Source organism: Natrix helvetica, assembly GCF_964273705.1.
Source record: "Natrix helvetica genome assembly, chromosome: 2".
NCBI lineage: Eukaryota > Metazoa > Chordata > Lepidosauria > Squamata > Natricidae > Natrix > Natrix helvetica.
In genome coordinates, this window is record NC_138552.1 from 495,209 (window position 1) to 514,923 (window position 19,715).

At 41.8% G+C, this 19,715-nt stretch overlaps 1 protein-coding gene across 3 annotated transcripts in view; it reads right to left on the bottom strand.

The window, feature by feature from the left end:
* The window catches only part of UNC13B (unc-13 homolog B), a 167,232-nt gene that overhangs the window by 73,927 nt on the left and 73,590 nt on the right, over positions 1–19,715 (bottom strand). The window contains exon 1 of one of the 3 annotated variants that reach the window (XM_081942075.1): positions 19,448–19,628. The exons of 1 other annotated variant lie outside the window; for it this stretch is intronic. The gene's annotated coding sequence lies outside the window, so the exon portion shown is untranslated. Of the gene's footprint in view, positions 1–19,447; positions 19,629–19,715 lie in introns of those variants that run through there. One more of the 3 variants, XM_081942074.1, reaches the window with a different exon arrangement.

Here is a 19,715-nt window from a genome sequence, read left to right on the forward strand (position 1 = left end):
TCTTCCTTGGTCTGCAATTTTTTCTTTTTCCATTTTTCTTATTTCCCCTTTTTTTTTCTTCTTGAAATAACAGAGATACATTTTTTTTTCTTTCTCTCCTCCCGCTCCATTTACCCACCCTTATTTTTCTTATACAGATTGTCTTTTTCTTTCCCTTCCCACTCACTTTCTCTCTGTGCCCCTCTCCCTCTTCTGCCTCTCTCTTATATCCTATATCAAACCTTGCTTTCTCCCCCTATTACTTTTATCTAACTACTATACACTCTCTTCCCCTATTTCCCCCCCTCCCTCTTTTCCCCTTTCTACCTTCTTTTTTTTTCTAGTGTTAACTGCAATTGGACTGAACCACAAAACGAAGAAGAAGAGAGAGTAAAATAGCAAGATGAGTAGAAAGCCTACACCAGTGGGTTCTACAACAACAACCCCTGCCTCCTCACCGGCAGGAGGACAAAGATCAATACAATCTATGATCCAACAGGAAAAAGAGAAGACCATATCATTAGATTCAATTATGCAAGCAATACAGAAACTTCAAACAAGCTCTGATGAAAAATTTGATACACTTGTAAAGAAGTTGGACAATGTGGAAACGAAGATGGAGAACATAGAAAAAAAAACAGACGAAGCAGAGAGAAATATAAAAGATATACAACAGTGGGTCAAAAAACAAGAAGATGTTATGCAAAAAATTGCTGAAAGAGAGAAGCAGAGAGAGAAGAGGGATGAAGAGTTTGATTCCAGATTGAATGAAGTGGAAACAGAAAGCAGTGTAATAATTGGACTGGAGATGGAGCGCTCTGAATATTTTTTGAGGTTTCAAAATATAGTAGAAGAAAAGGGTGAAAATCTGCCACAAATAATATCCCAAATTCTCATAGAAATACTAGGGATACCTGAGGAGAAGATAATGGACGGGATAGATGAGACATTTCGAGTTAACACAAGATATGCAACGAGGAACTCCCTCCCAAGGGAGGTCCATGTAAGATTTACGAAAAAAGCACTAAAACTACAAATCCTGCAAAACACAAGAGATAAAAAACTGCAATACAAAGGCAAGGAGATTGCAATTCTTAAGCAAATACCAAGACGGGTGAGAGAGAAAAGAAGAAAATATCAATTCTTGACTACAGCCTTACTTAAAATAGGAGTTAACTATAGATGGTTGATTCCGGAAGGCCTCATGTTTGTATGGAAAGGACAGAGATATAGAATTGATACAATTGAGAAGGCAGAAGCTTTCTACACAGAACATTTGAGAGGAAAGCCAGAGAAGCCTGGAAATGAAGAGCCACCGGTGCAACTGCTGGATCTACCCATAACCGAAATTGAGAGGACAGAGGGTGCTGTAGGTGGAATTGACATTGAAGAAGGTGCTGTTGGGGGTGTAGAGAGTAGAGCACAACGGGAACCAAGATCAACTAGAGCTATAAATCCTATATATAAAACATAAGGATGGAAGGAATAAAATTACTCTCAATTAATATAAATGGACTTAATTCGCCATGTAAACGAACGAAAATATTCCACAAATTAGGGAAATTAAAATTAGATATAATTTGCCTACAAGAAGTACATATTCAACAAAGTAATAGTCATTTATTAGTACAACCAAAACTGGGAAAAAACTTTACTTCGTTAGCGGACTGTAAACAAAGAGGTGTGACCTTCTACATTAAAGATAAAATCCCTGCGAAACAAATCTACACAGACGAAGATGGAAGAATTTTAATGGTGGAAATAATGGACAATGCTAGGAAAATACTGCTAATTGGAATTTATGCCCCTAATGAAAAACAAGATGACTTTTATAAAAAAATTCACAAGAAAATTTCTGATCTAGACTATGCTGACATTTGCATGATGGGAGACTTCAATGGTATTGTAGACCAGAAACTGGACTATAAGACCCACAAAACAACAAAACAAAATAGAAAAACACTCCCAAAGTCCTTCTTCAGGATGATGGATGAAATAAATCTAAAAGATGTGTGGAGAGAAAGGAACCCCATTAAAAAACAATATACCTTTTATTCAAATAGACACTCATCGTTCTCTAGAATTGATATGATTTGGGCTTCAACGGGCATATCCAGCAGCGCACTAGATGTGGAGATTGAACCAAACATCTGGGCAGACCACAATCCAATGGCAATAGGTTGGAGACAACAAAGAAGAAGATCGAGATGGACACTAGATAACAGGATATTGAAAGAGAAAGAATTTGTAAAGAAAATGGAAAAAGAATTGACTTTCTTCTTTAAAGAAAACAAAAAAGAAGATACGTCTTTACAGAATCTTTGGGATACAATGAAGGCCTTTTCTAGAGGTTTGATAATAGACTATATAAGAAAGAGAAACTTAAAGAAAAGACAAGTGTCTAAGGATCTAGAAAAAGATTACAGCACATTGGAAAAAGAACTACAGAAATCTCCACAAAAGAAAGAGATTAAAATAAAGATGGACACAATAAAACACAAACTTGACCTATTGGAAAAGGAGGACCTGGCCCAAAAAATCAGAGGCGCCAAACAGAACTATTTTGAAAATGCAAATAAACCAGGCAGATGGCTGGCTTATAAACTGAGAAAAGAAAGAGAGACCAAGAAAATACTACAACTAAGAGATGAACAAGGACAATTGCATCATGGAAATATGGAAAAAAGGAAAATTATTCAAGATTACTATGCCAAGCTGTATGAACAAGAGAACATAGAAGAGAAAGAAGTGAAACAATATTTACAAAACGCCAAACTCCCCCAAATACCAAATGATACTAGAACTATATTTGAAGATAAAATAACAATGATGGAATTAACTGAGGCCCTTAAAAGACAAAATAATGGGAAGGCCCCGGGACCGGATGGCCTTCCTGTGGAATTCTATAGAACATTAGAAAAATCCTTGGCCGTTCCATTACTAGAAGTCATGAATGAAGTAATGATTGAAAGTAAAATACCTAATTCATGGTTGGAGGCATATATTACATTAATACCCAAAGAGGAGGCAGACCATACGCAAATTAAGAACTATAGACCTATCTCCTTGTTGAACTCAGACTATAAACTATTTGCCTCAATACTGGCAGAGAGACTGAAAAAATACCTAAATGGGTTTATCCACCCGGACCAAAATGGTTTTTTACCAAAGAGGCAAATTAGAGATAACATAAGGACAATTCTAAATACCTTAGAATATTATCAGGTCCACTCTGAGAAGCAAATGGCTTTGATTTTCTTGGATGCGCAGAAAGCCTTTGATAACGTGAATTGGACATTTATGACTCAACAAATGGAACAAATGAATTTTGGTAAGAATTTTATTCAAGCCATACAAACGATATATCACAAGCAAACAGCCAAGATAATGATAAATGGAGAGCTGACGGATCCAATTGAAATTAAAAGAGGTACGAGACAAGGCTGTCCACTGTCACCACTGCTTTTTGTTTTAACATTAGAAGTACTAAATAGAAAGATTAGAGAAGAGGAAGAAATAAAGGGAATGATCATTAAAAAGGAAGAATACAAGTTGCAAGCATTTGCTGACGACTTAGTCTTCATCCTTGAGGAGCCATTTCAATCTGCACCTAAACTGATAGGAGAAATCGAGGCGTATGGAAAAGTTGCAGGTTTAAAAATAAACAAAGACAAAACAAAGATTTTAACAAAAAATATACCCCGAAAACAAAAAGAAGAATTGGCGGAAAATTTGGAAATGCAAATCACAAACAAAGTTAAATATTTGGGGATTCACCTAACAGCCAAGTGCAGCACTCTCAAAGAAGATAATTATATTAAATTGAAGCAACAAATTGTAACAGACTTGGCGAAATGGAAGAATCTTCAATTATCAATGATTGGTAGAATCGCAACAATCAAAATGAATATCTTACCTAGACTGTTATACCTGTTTCAGACTATTCCAATTAAGTTGGGGAAAGGATATTTTGAAGAATTAAATAAAATAGTGTTGAAATTTATATGGCAAGGGAAAAAAGCAAGAATAAAATGTAAATTGTTACAAGATTCCAAATCAAGGGGAGGGTGGGGTTTACCTGATTGGGAGTTATACTATCAGGCAGCTAGTCTGATGTGGATCAAGGAATGGATAATGCTAAGAAATGATAGGCTTTTGAATCTAGAAGGTCATGACTTGCTGTTGGGATGGCATGCATACTTATGGTATAAAGGAACTAAAAAACATGGTTACTTTAGAGACCATTCTATAAGAGAGGCTCTGTTATTAAACTGGCAGAAGGTTAAGAGGTTGCACTACTTGAAAATTCCAGTCTGGATATCAACTATTGAAGCCTTTTCATATCCAATAATATTTAAAAGGGAAGAAGCAGTTAGATATGCTGAATTATTGAATGCAGAGGGTGAACTTAAATCTATACAAGAATTGAAACAAGAAGGTATTGAACTCGGGGGAGGAGCCACGCGTCGCTGCGCTACCACGGGTTTTCTGGTTACTCCAGATGACCCGTTGAATCCTGATCGTTTGGACGGTCCATTGGACCCAAGCTGTCCCGAAGAGACAGTGGGAGGTAAGGGGAAATTCCGGGGGACCCAGAGACACTCGCAAAGTCTCTGGAAACCCTGGTGAAACCCCTTTTTGCCTGCGGTCAGGAGCCAGCCCCCGGGCTGCCAAAGCGGCTGACGGCTCCGTGAAGCAAGAGCAGGAGAGAGAGAAAGCATGCCGTGGTTTGGTGAGAGTACTTGAAGAAAGTTTTTCTTTTTTGCTTAAATTATACAGAGGACACTCTTAATTTGGAAGATTAAAGGAAATAGAAAATAACCGATGACTTAGCGGCGGGTTTGAATAGAGCTAATTGAAACCATTTGGGCTTTTTGTTCTTCCCTTTTTATTTACTGGAAACCAGACGGGACTTTTATTACTGTTGTTACAATTGCGGTTGAAGCTCTCTTTATTTTTAACTCCCCCTTCCTTATTTTTTCTTTTTTTTTTAAAGCGACTTTATCAGAGCCTTTTTTCTTATATACCTTTTAATGCCTGAAAGATTTTTTTTTTTTCCTCTTTGTGCTGAGCTTAACTTTCTCTTTTAGGCAGCGCTTCGAGGGGCTAGGGACTGGATACATTTTAACACTGTTACTTTAACACTGCCATCTAGCGGACTTTGAAACATTGTTGCCAATTCCTACAGCTGGGATTATTTTGAGAAAAAGACATTTATTCAAGGTCAGGACCTGATAAGAAGCAAGGAACACAGATGGTTTTTGCAGGCTGTTCCTTGTGGAGCTGTAAGGTCTGGAAACTTATCTTGGAAGACTTATAAGAGAAAACTGGAGTGACTTTGGAAATTACATCAAGTGTTTATACTATTCTCCTGGGGATGTGATGACTTTTTCCCTTTTCTAGTTGGTGCGTGTGTTGTTTCTTTCTTTCTTTCTTTTTTTTTTGAAGTCCTGGAGCCTGGAAGCGCTGAACAATTTTTTCCTTCTTTTTTTTTTCTTCCTTGGTCTGCAATTTTTTCTTTTTCCATTTTTCTTATTTCCCCTTTTTTTTTCTTCTTGAAATAACAGAGATACATTTTTTTTTCTTTCTCTCCTCCCGCTCCATTTACCCACCCTTATTTTTCTTATACAGATTGTCTTTTTCTTTCCCTTCCCACCCACTTTCTCTCTGTGCCCCTTTCCCTCTTCTGCCTCTCTCTTATATCCTATATCAAACCTTGCTTTCTCCCCCTATTACTTTTATCTAACTACTATACACTCTCTTCCCCTATTTCCCCCCCCTCCCTCTTTTCCCCTTTCTACCTTCTTTTTTTTTCTAGTGTTAACTGCAATTGGACTGAACCACAAAACGAAGAAGAAGAGAGAGTAAAATAGCAAGATGAGTAGAAAGCCAACACCAGTGGGTTCTACAACAACAACCCCTGCCTCCTCACCGGCAGGAGGACAAAGATCAATACAATCTATGATCCAACAGGAAAAAGAGAAGACCATATCATTAGATTCAATTATGCAAGCAATACAGAAACTTCAAACAAGCTCTGATGAAAAATTTGATACACTTGTAAAGAAGTTGGACAATGTGGAAACGAAGATGGAGAACATAGAAAAAAAAACAGACGAAGCAGAGAGAAATATAAAAGATATACAACAGTGGGTCAAAAAACAAGAAGATGTTATGCAAAAAATTGCTGAAAGAGAGAAGCAGAGAGAGAAGAGGGATGAAGAGTTTGATTCCAGATTGAATGAAGTGGAAACAGAAAGCAGTGTAATAATTGGACTGGAGATGGAGCGCTCTGAATATTTTTTGAGGTTTCAAAATATAGTAGAAGAAAAGGGTGAAAATCTGCCACAAATAATATCCCAAATTCTCATAGAAATACTAGGGATACCTGAGGAGAAGATAATGGACGGGATAGATGAGACATTTCGAGTTAACACAAGATATGCAACGAGGAACTCCCTCCCAAGGGAGGTCCATGTAAGATTTACGAAAAAAGCACTAAAACTACAAATCCTGCAAAACACAAGAGATAAAAAACTGCAATACAAAGGCAAGGAGATTGCAATTCTTAAGCAAATACCAAGACGGGTGAGAGAGAAAAGAAGAAAATATCAATTCTTGACTACAGCCTTACTTAAAATAGGAGTTAACTATAGATGGTTGATTCCGGAAGGCCTCATGTTTGTATGGAAAGGACAGAGATATAGAATTGATACAATTGAGAAGGCAGAAGCTTTCTACACAGAACATTTGAGAGGAAAGCCAGAAAAGCCTGGAAATGAAGAGCCACCGGTGCAACTGCTGGATCTACCCATAACCGAAATTGAGAGGACAGAGGGTGCTGTAGGTGGAATTGACATTGAAGAAGGTGCTGTTGGGGGTGTAGAGAGTAGAGCACAACGGGAACCAAGATCAACTAGAGCTATAAATCCTATATATAAAACATAAGGATGGAAGGAATAAAATTACTCTCAATTAATATAAATGGACTTAATTCGCCATGTAAACGAACGAAAATATTCCACAAATTAGGGAAATTAAAATTAGATATAATTTGCTTACAAGAAGTACATATTCAACAAAGTAATAGTCATTTATTAGTACAACCAAAACTGGGAAAAAACTTTACTTCGTTAGCGGACTGTAAACAAAGAGGTGTGACCTTCTACATTAAAGATAAAATCCCTGCGAAACAAATCTACACAGACGAAGATGGAAGAATTTTAATGGTGGAAATAATGGACAATGCTAGGAAAATACTGCTAATTGGAATTTATGCCCCTAATGAAAAACAAGATGACTTTTATAAAAAAATTCACAAGAAAATTTCTGATCTAGACTATGCTGACATTTGCATGATGGGAGACTTCAATGGTATTGTAGACCAGAAACTGGACTATAAGACCCACAAAACAACAAAACAAAATAGAAAAACACTCCCAAAGTCCTTCTTCAGGATGATGGATGAAATAAATCTAAAAGATGTGTGGAGAGAAAGGAACCCCATTAAAAAACAATATACCTTTTATTCAAATAGACACTCATCGTTCTCTAGAATTGATATGATTTGGGCTTCAACGGGCATATCCAGCAGCGCACTAGATGTGGAGATTGAACCAAACATCTGGGCAGACCACAATCCAATGGCAATAGGTTGGAGACAACAAAGAAGAAGATCGAGATGGACACTAGATAACAGGATATTGAAAGAGAAAGAATTTGTAAAGAAAATGGAAAAAGAATTGACTTTCTTCTTTAAAGAAAACAAAAAAGAAGATACGTCTTTACAGAATCTTTGGGATACAATGAAGGCCTTTTCTAGAGGTTTGATAATAGACTATATAAGAAAGAGAAACTTAAAGAAAAGACAAGTGTCTAAGGATCTAGAAAAAGATTACAGCACATTGGAAAAAGAACTACAGAAATCTCCACAAAAGAAAGAGATTAAAATAAAGATGGACACAATAAAACACAAACTTGACCTATTGGAAAAGGAGGACCTGGCCCAAAAAATCAGAGGCGCCAAACAGAACTATTTTGAAAATGCAAATAAACCAGGCAGATGGCTGGCTTATAAACTGAGAAAAGAAAGAGAGACCAAGAAAATACTACAACTAAGAGATGAACAAGGACAATTGCATCATGGAAATATGGAAAAAAGGAAAATTATTCAAGATTACTATGCCAAGCTGTATGAACAAGAGAACATAGAAGAGAAAGAAGTGAAACAATATTTACAAAACGCCAAACTCCCCCAAATACCAAATGATACTAGAACTATATTTGAAGATAAAATAACAATGATGGAATTAACTGAGGCCCTTAAAAGACAAAATAATGGGAAGGCCCCGGGACCGGATGGCCTTCCTGTGGAATTCTATAGAACATTAGAAAAATCCTTGGCCGTTCCATTACTAGAAGTCATGAATGAAGTAATGATTGAAAGTAAAATACCTAATTCATGGTTGGAGGCATATATTACATTAATACCCAAAGAGGAGGCAGACCATACGCAAATTAAGAACTATAGACCTATCTCCTTGTTGAACTCAGACTATAAACTATTTGCCTCAATACTGGCAGAGAGACTGAAAAAATACCTAAATGGGTTTATCCACCCGGACCAAAATGGTTTTTTACCAAAGAGGCAAATTAGAGATAACATAAGGACAATTCTAAATACCTTAGAATATTATCAGGTCCACTCTGAGAAGCAAATGGCTTTGATTTTCTTGGATGCGCAGAAAGCCTTTGATAACGTGAATTGGACATTTATGACTCAACAAATGGAACAAATGAATTTTGGCAAGAATTTTATTCAAGCCATACAAACGATATATCACAAGCAAACAGCCAAGATAATGATAAATGGAGAGCTGACGGATCCAATTGAAATTAAAAGAGGTACGAGACAAGGCTGTCCACTGTCACCACTGCTTTTTGTTTTAACATTAGAAGTACTAAATAGAAAGATTAGAGAAGAGGAAGAAATAAAGGGAATGATCATTAAAAAGGAAGAATACAAGTTGCAAGCATTTGCTGACGACTTAGTCTTCATCCTTGAGGAGCCATTTCAATCTGCACCTAAACTGATAGGAGAAATCGAGGCGTATGGAAAAGTTGCAGGTTTAAAAATAAACAAAGACAAAACAAAGATTTTAACAAAAAATATACCCCGAAAACAAAAAGAAGAATTGGCGGAAAATTTGGAAATGCAAATCACAAACAAAGTTAAATATTTGGGGATTCACCTAACAGCCAAGTGCAGCACTCTCAAAGAAGATAATTATATTAAATTGAAGCAACAAATTGTAACAGACTTGGCGAAATGGAAGAATCTTCAATTATCAATGATTGGTAGAATCGCAACAATCAAAATGAATATCTTACCTAGACTGTTATACCTGTTTCAGACTATTCCAATTAAGTTGGGGAAAGGATATTTTGAAGAATTAAATAAAATAGTGTTGAAATTTATATGGCAAGGGAAAAAAGCAAGAATAAAATGTAAATTGTTACAAGATTCCAAATCAAGGGGAGGGTGGGGTTTACCTGATTGGGAGTTATACTATCAGGCAGCTAGTCTGATGTGGATCAAGGAATGGATAATGCTAAGAAATGATAGGCTTTTGAATCTAGAAGGTCATGACTTGCTGTTGGGATGGCATGCATACTTATGGTATAAAGGAACTAAAAAACATGGTTACTTTAGAGACCATTCTATAAGAGAGGCTCTGTTATTAAACTGGCAGAAGGTTAAGAGGTCGCACTACTTGAAAATTCCAGTCTGGATATCAACTATTGAAGCCTTTTCATATCCAATAATATTTAAAAGGGAAGAAGCAGTTAGATATGCTGAATTATTGAATGCAGAGGGTGAACTTAAATCTATACAAGAATTGAAACAAGAAGGTATTGAACTCAATTGGTACTCATATGTGCAAATACATTCTAGATACAATGAAGATCGAAAAAATGAGGGTTTTTATGATAAACTGACTGAATTAGATAAAATTTTAACAGGTAACGATGAAAAATTAATTAAAAAATTTTATGATTATTTATTAGAGGTGAAATTATATGAAGAACAAGTGAAAGGAACTATGTTAGCCTGGGGAAAAAACTTTGGACATGGGATTGATTTAGAAAAATGGCAAAAATTGTGGACTCAAAATTATAAAATGACAATGTCAACTGCATATAAAGAAAATTTGTATAAGATGTTTTATAGGTGGCATTTATCCCCATCGAGAATAGCAAGAATGTCGAAGAATAAGTCTGAAAAATGCTGGAAATGTCAACATACACCCGGCACATATTACCACATGTGGTGGACTTGTCCTGAAGCTAAGAGATACTGGACTAAAATACACATGTGGTTGGAGAAAATGATACATAAACATATAGACTTGAAACCAGAACTTTTCTTATTGGGAATAATACCAGAAACATACAATAAAGACTTGAAATATTTGATCATAAATGTCTTAACAGCTGCTAGAATTGTATTTGCTAAATACTGGAAAAATGAGAAAGTACCAACAGAGGAGGAAATTGTTTGGAAGATAATGAACTGTGCAGAAATGAGTAAACTTACATTTGAAATTAGAGAATTAGAGGATGAGCAATTTTATAAAGTATGGGACTTGTTTTATCAATGGTTGGATAAAAAAACTTGGAAGTGAATCTTTTCTTTTTCTTTACCCTATCTTATATGTAATAATAATAGAAAGTTATACTTAATGTTTTGAAAAAATCTCTCTCTTTTTTCTTTCTTTTTTTTTCTTTTCTCTTTCTATACATATTAAGCCTTTATTATGAAATAGACCATTTACTTATACGAGATAAGAATAATAATGTATTTAATATATAAGAGTGAGATGATTTAAACTGTTAGGTATGATTATGGCTGGTGACTATTTTATAATATAAAATGGAATAATGATGATGTAATGAACAATGGATGTGAATATAGATTAAAATATTTAATGACTACATGGATTGACAAATAATAATGGGAAATTAAATTTGGAGTTGAGGATGATTGGAAACTTTAAGATTAATGGAAAATAGAAATGTCTTATATGAAGTAATGAGTTTCTTTTTTTCTTTGACTTAATCTCCACTTTTATTTTTGAGAGAATGGTGATACAATTTTATAAAGACCTATTGTTACCTAGTACATAATTGTAGAGATAAAGAAATAAGGGTTGTCATAAAAGAAAGAATACTATGGTAACTTGAACATGCAATGCTCAATGAAATATTTAACTATATTTAATGGATAATTAGTGAACGCATCCTTAATTGTAAAAACCATCGCACAAAAACTTGTAACCAAACGACATGCTTGATGAAAATGTGTTTTTTTTTTACTTCCCTGCTCTTGTATCTTATGTGTTGTCTTGTCTTTTTAAAGAAAAATAAATAAACATTTATAAAAAAAAAAAAAAAAAAAAAGAAGGTATTGAACTCAATTGGTACTCATATGTGCAAATACATTCTAGATACAATGAAGATCGAAAAAATGAGGGTTTTTATGATAAACTGACTGAATTAGATAAAATTTTAACAGGTAACGATGAAAAATTAATTAAAAAATTTTATGATTATTTATTAGAGGTGAAATTATATGAAGAACAAGTGAAAGGAACTATGTTAGCCTGGGGAAAAAACTTTGGACATGGGATTGATTTAGAAAAATGGCAAAAATTGTGGACTCAAAATTATAAAATGACAATGTCAACTGCATATAAAGAAAATTTGTATAAGATGTTTTATAGGTGGCATTTATCCCCATCGAGAATAGCAAGAATGTCGAAGAATAAGTCTGAAAAATGCTGGAAATGTCAACATACACCCGGCACATATTACCACATGTGGTGGACTTGTCCTGAAGCTAAGAGATACTGGACTAAAATACACATGTGGTTGGAGAAAATGATACATAAACATATAGACTTGAAACCAGAACTTTTCTTATTGGGAATAATACCAGAAACATACAATAAAGACTTGAAATATTTGATCATAAATGTCTTAACAGCTGCTAGAATTGTATTTGCTAAATACTGGAAAAATGAGAAAGTACCAACAGAGGAGGAAATTGTTCGGAAGATAATGAACTGTGCAGAAATGAGTAAACTTACATTTGAAATTAGAGAATTAGAGGATGAGCAATTTTATAAAGTATGGGACTTGTTTTATCAATGGTTGGATAAAAAAACTTGGAAGTGAATCTTTTCTTTTTCTTTACCCTATCTTATATGTAATAATAATAGAAAGTTATACTTAATGTTTTGAAAAAATCTCTCTCTTTTTTCTTTCTTTTTTTTTCTTTTCTCTTTCTATACATATTAAGCCTTTATTATGAAATAGACCATTTACTTATACGAGATAAGAATAATAATGTATTTAATATATAAGAGTGAGATGATTTAAACTGTTAGGTATGATTATGGCTGGTGACTATTTTATAATATAAAATGGAATAATGATGATGTAATGAACAATGGATGTGAATATAGATTAAAATATTTAATGACTACATGGATTGACAAATAATAATGGGAAATTAAATTTGGAGTTGAGGATGATTGGAAACTTTAAGATTAATGGAAAATAGAAATGTCTTATATGAAGTAATGAGTTTCTTTTTTTCTTTGACTTAATCTCCACTTTTATCTTTGAGAGAATGGTGATACAATTTTATAAAGACCTATTGCTACCTAGTACATAATTGTAGAGATAAAGAAATAAGGGTTGTCATAAAAGAAAGAATACTATGGTAACTTGAACATGCAATGCTCAATGAAATATTTAACTATATTTAATGGATAATTAGTGAACGCATCCTTAATTGTAAAAACCATCGCACAAAAACTTGTAACCAAACGACATGCTTGATGAAAATGTGTTTTTTTTTTACTTCCCTGCTCTTGTACCTTATGTGTTGTCTTGTCTTTTTAAAGAAAAATAAATAAACATTTAAAAAAAAAAAAAAAAAAAAAAAAAGAGTTTCTGGACATCTGACGAAAAGGGACTCGGGACTGTTGGGTGAGCTGCCAGGGAAGCTGCTGGAAGGAAGAGACACAGAGACCGAAACCGAAGAAATGAAAGAGCTTCTGCTGCTGCAAATCAAACCCAAGAGGAAAACGATGGCTGAAAACGATGCAGCCGTTCTAGAAAGAGCAGCAGAGGCCAAGTTGAGCACCGACCTATAACAGAGAACAGAGGCTTTCGCAGAAGCAGAAGTGGGAGGGTCTGCACCCGGGCTAAAGAAATCCTTGCCAGGAATAGCAGCCCGGAGGGCAGAGGCAAACCAGCAGGAATCGGTGGCCCAGGAAGGCATCGTCGCCACTGAGGGGCTCTCATTCCCAGACGGGGCACCTCTCCTCTACCTTCTCCTCGGAAAGGACAAAGCCCCCCCCTCCTCCCCCCCCCCGCAAAAAAAGAGAGGGGCCAAAAGGAAGAAGAACAGAGCATCTAAGCACACTGCAAAGGCTTACTAAACGCCAGGGAGACCAACCTGCTCCACAAAGAAGACCAAATGAAGAACAGAAAAAGAGGCAAAAGTATTACACATACAATGCAACACAAGAGCAGAGTCGGAAGGGACCTTGGAGGTCTCCCCTCAGACACTCAGGGGCCAGGCTGGGAGCCCACCTCTCAGGACTGAAGGACAGGCAGAGTTCAATACAATACAATAGCAGAGTCGGAAGGGACCTTGGAGGTCTTCTAGTCCAACCCCCTGCCTAGGCAGGAAACCCTATACCGTTTCAGACAAATGGCTATCCAACATCATCTTAAACACTTCCAGTGTTGGGGCATTCACAACTTCTGGAGGCAATTTCTGTTCCTCTGATTAATTGTTCTAACTGTCAGGAAATTTCTCCTCAGTTCTAAGTTGCTTCTCTCCTTGATTAGTTTCCACCCATTGCTTTTTGTTCTACCCTCAGGTGCCTTGGAGAACAGTTTGACTCCCTCTTCTTTGTGGCAACCCCTGAGATATTGGAACACTGCTATCATGTCTCCCCTAGTCCTCCTTTCTCTTAAGCTAAACATACCCATTTCCTGCAACTGTTCTTCATATGTTTTAGCCTCCAGTCCCCTAATCCTCTTTCTTGCTCTTCTCTGCACTCTTTCCAGAGTCTCCACATCTTTTCTACCTCGTGGCGACCAAAACTGGATGCCGTATTCCAAGTGTGGCCTTACCAAGTCATTAGGTAGCTGGTACATTAAAAATAAGAGCAGCCCAAGCACATCATAACAAGACCTGGCAATAAGGAAGGAGAGTCTAAATTCTGGCTGCACAGAGCCAAGCCTTAAGGACAAAGGCAGACAAAGCCAGAATGGAGAAGGCAGCAACAGACAGCAAGTGCCGTCTCTGCAAAGAAGCTGGAGAAACAGTGGATCCCCTGTTTTAGTTGCTCCAAGATCACCCAGACTGACTACACACAACGGCACAACAAAGTAGCAACAATGGTGCATTGCAAAAAATACCATTTGCCTGCAAAAGCAAGAACTGGTGGGATCATAAAATAGAGCAAGTCACAGAAAATGAAGGAACTAAAGTGCTCTGGGACTTTTTGAATTCAGACAGACAGGCACCTGCCACCACCTGACACCCAGACCTAAGGCTCGTTGATAGGAAAGACAAAAAAGGCTTGGTGGTGGATGGAGCCGTACCTGCAGACGCCAGAAGAGGAGAGAAAGAACTAATCACAACATACAAAGGCCTGCAAATAGAAAGAGAACGCCTGCGGCAGAAGCAAGCAAAGGGATAGGCGCTTTGGGTGCAGTCCCAAAACATCTGGAGCACCACTGAAACACTGCTGGCAAGTGGCACAATCCCCATTCGTCAATTGCACAAGACCATTTTCCTGGGAACAGCCCACATTCTACAAATGACACCCTGATCCCCTTTGGGTAACAGCTGCCCCTCCCAGGCCCTTGCGAAGGACTCGATAGGCGGACAAAAATGCCAAATAGAGCCTGAACCTCTGAATGACTACATAACCAGCCACAATAACAATTTCACCCTCGGGGTTGGACTAGATGATCTCTTCTTCATTGTATGCTAAGGATTTAGAATGTATGGGGAATTGTGGCCCCTGGCTCTTTTTGCCTGAGAAGGGGCAGCCGAGGGGACAGGATTTGCCAGCCTCAGACTGCTCAACTGCCTTTGTCAATGCATAAATTGGGGCCTTTGATTGGCTTTCAACAGACAGATAAGGAAGACGAGGCTCCGTCGACTCTTCAGATCTGAAGAAGCTTCGTGGATGAGAAGCAAAACATTTTCAAAGAAAGACCAAGAAAGTCCAGTTGCCTCTTGAAAAGCCAGTTGGGAGGAAAATGATTCTTCCCACAACACTTTTGAGGCAGCCGAGACCCGGATGACGGAGAATCTCCATGAACAAAATCTAATCCTGTTTCCTGCCTGTTTTCTGCATCTGTTAGCCCAATGCCAGTCTTATCTTTTTCCCCTCCTCTCCTGTTCTGCTGACCACTATCCTATGGCACCATGGTCAGTTCTGCAGCCAGTTTCCCTGCAGTTGACCCTGGGCTGAGAGGATGGAGCTCACCTGGATCAGAATGCTTTTCGGGGCTGGGGGGACTTGCCACAAAGCCCAAAGGGCTGCTCTGGGCAGACTGGGCCAGGAGGGAGTCCCCCCCTCCCTCCCTCCCTCTTGTTATGGGGGGGGGGAAGGGTGCCTGGGGCTCCCTCTACCCTTGCAGCCAACAGTCACACAGTCCAAATGGACCCCTCTCTAGGGGGCTGAGCTCCAGAGCTGCTGACCTCGCTTGGCCCATTCCTTGGCTCGGCCCAGAGGGGACAAATGTGGAGCCAGGTATTCCTCAAGAAACAGAAGCCGCAGCCCATGGCTATGGGGAGGGCAGAGCATTTCCTGGAGGGGCAGCCAGGCCCTCTTGCAGGGAGGAGGAGAAGGCCACCTGAAGGCAGCCCTCCCTCCCCAGAGCTGATGGCACTCCAGCCTGACCAAGAGAGGGACTTGCAGGCCAGCTACCCAGGGGGACCAGAGGTCGCCGGGAGGGGTCTGCAGGCAGAGGCTGAGGGCTGAGGTGAACCCTAGGAGGGCAGGGCTGGGCCAAGCAGGACTTTCTGGTCTGGGATGTCACCTTCTGCTCTTTGCCCGAACTTGGCAGGTTAGAGGAGAAGGCCGCCTAAGTCTGATCAAAGGGCAAAACCAAGGGGTCCCTTTTTGGGGAGTCCACAATTGAGGGATCTGATGGTCCCTAGAGGCTGGCCTCTTTCTGGCCCCTCTCCAGCTCCAAGCAAGGCCTTCTCGGGGACCTTCTCCAGGGGATCCTATTCTGTCAGGAGATGCAGGCGAAGTTCCACGGGCACCTTTTAGAAGCCCACCTGCCCAACAGCAGGGCAGCAAGGGACAGGCGCCCACGCTTTGCTCTCCCCTGGGATACCCCCCCCCTCGAGTCCTGAGGCTGCCTTTAGCCTGCAGGGGCTAAATAAAAAGGCTCCCCTCCATTCACCCAACAGGGGCAGTTCGGCGTTGCAGGACCTCCAGCCATCCAGTTCAGCTCCAGCTCCAGGCAGGAACTCATGCGGCCACCCAGATAAAGAGGTGTCAGCCCAACAAGGGGGAGGCGGCTGCTGCTCCTGCTGCTGCTCTGGGTGAACTTGCCCACCGCAGCACAGCTGCCCAGGCAAAAGTCCCTCCTAATATCCCCTCCGAATCTCCTCCGTGGACTTCAAGCCAGGGTCCTTGTGCCCTCAACTGAGGCAGAGGCCAGTTTTGTGCCCTTTAGGAGGCTCCTCCGTTGCCCCTGGCTCAACCCAACTCAACCTTCCCAGCTCCTGATCATGCTGGTCGCTCTCCCCAAATTCCCCTCCAGCTTCTCCCTCTCCCCACGGATCCAGTACTCCAGGTGCCGTGCATGCAGCATAGGGGACGATGGGCCCGGATGCCCTGGTTCTACCCGGAGGCCGCCCTGGCCCCTTGCAGCTCCTGCTTCCGTGCCGGGGCTCCACTCGCTGTCCTAAGTCCTTCCCCCTTTTGCAGCCTTCCGTCTGACATTTCCTCCCCGGAGGAGCTTCACCTGGTCACAAGGGCTGGGCAGATTCTCCATCATCATCCCGGTGGTCACAGTTGCCCCAAAGGTGCTTTTTGGACTTTCTCAGAGTTTTTTCCTCCTCCTTTGGGAGCGTTTTGAAACCTTCCCAAAGGAGAAAAAAAACGAGGGAGGCCTTTGGGCGCCACCACTGAAGGCCATCCTCTTGGGTCACTTGGGAGAGGCTTCCCCTATTGGACCCTGCCTCCCAATTTCCTGGAGGCCTCCAGCCGAGGCTGGGCCTGGGTCTTCGTTCCCTTGGAGCTGCAACACCAGGGACCCTCATCCCCTGCAGCCACGGGTTCAGGGGAGGCTCTGCAAGAGACCGCCCAAGGGAGAGTTGCCATGGCAGCCCTTCTTCACAGGCTGCCACGCGGATGCTTGCTGGAAATCCTTGCACGACGCTTCCCCACACGGCTCCTGGAGGCCAAGTGCCTTCTAAGGAAAGGCGGCCTGGAAGCCACACTGGGCCCTCCTCCCTGCCTCCCAGCCCACGCCCACAGCCACCCCTCCCGCAAGCTGTGGAGGGCCGGACGTGGCCCTTTCCATCCTGTGGCCCCTTCCTGAAGCCGCTTCTTTCCCAAAGCAAGTTCCGGAAAGGGGCAGCCAGCCTCATTGGCAGTTTCTTCCGAGGCTGGCAAAATCCGCCCGCCTGCCCAGAGAGAGACTCAGAGACTGAGAATTCTCACCTGGGGAAAACAATGAAAGGAAGAAAGGATTCTGCTTTATGGGCTCAAGTCAAAATATTTACAGCGGAAGGTGACTTAATCTTGATTGCAGGAAGGTTGCGAAGTGCCAGGAATGCAAATAAGGAAACGTGGAGAGGCAGGAGAAGAAGCTACCCAGCGCCCAGCTGGCACTGCCTCCCGGTGCCCAGAATTTCCCCAGCACTGAAGAGAGCCCAGCAGAACCAAACTAACCTGGGCCTGTCCTCCCCCCAAGATGCCGACCGACTGTGGGGGCTGGGCTGGCTGGGGACTCTGGGAGTTGTGGTCCCCAAGTGAGCAAGAGCAGGGTAGCAGTGGCAAAACAGGTGGTCACAAGGACGGGGGACCACAGGATGCTGAGCTCAGGTCACCCGCTTCAGCTGGAACCCTCTGGCTAACTCTCTGCCCGGCTTTGCGCAATCCAAGCAGCCGGAAGCAAACCCAGTTGGCCGAGTGACCACCACACCCAAAATGCAGGCCGCCAGTGATAAAATTAGGGACTGAACTGACCTATTTCCTGGACTCAAGGCAGAATCCTCAACTACTACGACACGGAGAAATCATCACGCTGGGCTTCCATAACCCCGCTCTCCCCCCCCCCCCAAGATTAACCCTAACCAAGCTCAGCATATTCGGCAGCCATGGCTCAGAGCATGTTGCACGAACAGAGCCTGCTGAAGTCTGGGATCAAACTCTTCTGGGGGCCCTTAATGGCTCCCAGCAGATGAAGCCCCCACCCTGGGGAAGGCCAGGGCTCCTTCTTTCCACAGGCGGCTCAGAAAAGGGCCCCAGGGCCAAGGGCCAACTCCGGGTACCAGGTGAGGTCCCGCATGCAGAGCAGCCGACCAGCTGAACAATCGAAACACGTCAAAGTTTGCCCGGCACTGAGAGTTTCGGACCAAGCGCTGGGAACCGAGGAAGTGACCCCCCCCTGCTCTCCCAGGGACGCTGGGCTGGTCTTTGCCGGCAGCAGGCGGGGACCCTAACAGCAGCAACACGTGCCCCCTCCCTGGTGCAGGCAGAGCCCCTCCTTCCAAAGCAGCCCCCTCCCCTTTGGGGAAACCAGAGCCTCAGGCCGAATCCTCCCCCCCACACATACACACACATAGCCATACTTCCCCCTGGTCCCCTCTCCAGGCCCTGCCTGCTCACCCAGCCCCAGCGTAGAAGCCCCCACGGCCCCAGTGCCCTCCTGCTTGAGGCACAAGGGAGAGAAGGGCCCCCATGGACAAGGCAGCCCCAGCACCAACCAAGGCCCCCCCAGCTTCTTCCGGGGGGGGGGGGGAATGCAGCGGGGAATCTCTGCCTCTTGATTTGGAGGCTTTAATTTGTGGAAGTTGTTCTTGGGCAAAAGCCCTGAAGAGGCCCCGGAAGAGCCCTGGAAAACGCTCATTTGAGACCAGAACAGGTGAATGTCAACAACTAGGAACAACAAGGCTCCAACAGGAGCCGTCCAAAAGAAGCAAAAGTAAACAGACAGTCTTCCCTACCAGCAACCTTTCGGGCGCTCAGCCAGGATGGACGGAGGGGCGGCTCCTCCGGGGACCGGGTTGGGCTCCGGCAGCCGCCCCAAAGACCGTCTCCCACCCCCACGAAGACCTCCGGGCGGCTCCTCCAGAACTCTCACCTGCTGGAGGTCTGTCCTCCCCCCCCCCCACGCCCGGACTCACCTCCTCAGCTGATGCACAAAGACCCCAAAGGAAATCCAGGGAATCAAAGAGGAAGAGGGGGAGACGATGCACAACTGAGCCCTTGAGTGCTGGACTCCATCGTGCTCCCAGACCACCACAATGGCCCCATTTCTGGGGGGACACAGCTGCCACCCAGCCCCCAGCAAGCCCAGGAGATCCCCCCCTCCCAATCTCTCTCTCTCTCCAGGATTCTTCAAAGGAAGAGACTCAGCCGTCCGCCCGAGACCCCAGGACGCTCCCGAGCAGC